We start from the raw sequence: 1,976 nt of genomic DNA on the forward strand, positions 1-1,976 counted from the left end.
TTCCTGATAACGTTCAGGGTTCAGACACACTCACTTTGTTTAAATCTAGATTAAAGACACATCTTTATGCATCTCATAATCTTGTACTGCAGTTATATCTGATCAAATGCACATTATTATTCTTTAGTTTGGGTTAAACAAATCAATTTTGCTTGGTTGGAACAGCAGCTACGCTAATTATGTCTCAATTTGTTTCTCTGTTTCTGCCACGGGATTGACATCCCACGAGCTTCAGTCTGGATCCTGAACACCTGAGAAGAGATGATGCCAACCCCTCAGAGGACCTCAGATGATGCCAACCCTGAAACAACATGCAGAACTACCACATTTTGCTATAAGTTTGATTGCATCATATAATAATTGCTGTTAATAGTGTTCATCGTCTGTTTGATTACATCTTTAATTGATTTTTCCGTATATTTCTGCCATATGTACATTAACTGACAGTCACCACTGATAAGCTACCACTAAATATTGTAGAAACTTAATTTGCTGTAAAGTTGCTTTGCAACGATTTTATATATAAACACAAGGTTTGAGAAAAATGTAACAATCTATTTGAATGAACTGCATTGAAGATATAAACCATTTTTTGATCAATTGTTTTTACTGATACTCACACTTTTCCACTATCGATTATTGGTTATTTAAAACCAGGTCTGCAGACTGATGCCATCTAGTGGGTCTCTGCAGAAAAACACTCAACGACAGCATGACAAAAGTTCAGTTAATTTATATGATATAATTAATTATATATTATTATAATTATATATATTATAATATAATGATATGTTATTATAATATTATATATATATATTTTTTTTCTAAACCAGCTTTCACCCATTTCAGAGACTGAATAGAAATTTATGCAAATAAGCAGTAATATGTGCACAATAAGTAATTTCATAAATTAATATACTTTATATATATTTTATTAATTATTTTACTATTTATTGAATAATAAATAACATTAATATCAATATTCAGAACTTTTTTTTTTGTTAGGACGTGATTTGCTGTTACTTAAAAGCACACAAAAAACACTTGCTGTGTACATATACAGTATACTTATGTGCACAATGAGTGCTTTTTTGCATAAATGTATTTACGTTGTAACAGCAAATCATGTCCTAACAAAAACAAATGTTCTGAATATTGGTTACACAGTATTAATTGTAAAAAAAAAAAAAAACCTTCTTGCAGTCTTCAAACTGTACTGAAAAAAAAATTGATGAACAAATCATGTCATGAGAAGTGATTAATCTTGGCTGTGCTCGCAAAACAAAGTTATTTATTTTGGGTTGCGAGTTTAGTTTAATCTGAATGTGAAGAGTCAAGTGCGTGAGAAAGTAGAAGGAAATAAACATCAATGCAATCTGGAACACAGGAGACACTGCAGAATAAAATGAACTTTATAAGCAACTCTCTGTGTGCTGCAAAGGATATGCACTAAAACATACTTTGTTACCTTATGGGTTCATACAAATGAAAATTCATCCACAAAGAAGGCTGGTGTGTTAAAGCTGTAAAATGGTGTGTAGATCTTGCTTTGGTAAACATGAGACAGATTAATGTTTTCTCATGGATTTCACAACTTCTTGCGACACATTTCGCAATAGGCTACATACAGATGTCTCATACAAAATATCCCTATGATACACTTTTATAATATCTGTATTTTAGACTACCACAAACAAACATACTGTATGTGAAATTTGAAACCAACGACCCTTTTGGCTAAAGTACACAGTGAAAACTTGTCTGACAGGAACTGGTTAAACAAACAGGGTCATATGGGAAGTGTGGACAGAGCTGCTGTGGATTCCTGTGAACTTTATCTCTAGACTGGGAATGGTTTATCAAAGACTTTTATCTGTTAAATGATTACCTTGTCATTTATCCTGGACTGACTTCCAGATGCTCTTCATCTTTTTGTTGAAGGTTTAATGTTATGTATCAATAAGTTTCTACATGTA

This window comes from Sinocyclocheilus grahami, unplaced genomic scaffold (genome assembly GCF_001515645.1).
Source record: "Sinocyclocheilus grahami isolate Dianchi unplaced genomic scaffold, SAMN03320097.WGS_v1.1 scaffold153.1, whole genome shotgun sequence".
Taxonomy (NCBI): Eukaryota; Metazoa; Chordata; class Actinopteri; order Cypriniformes; family Cyprinidae; genus Sinocyclocheilus; species Sinocyclocheilus grahami.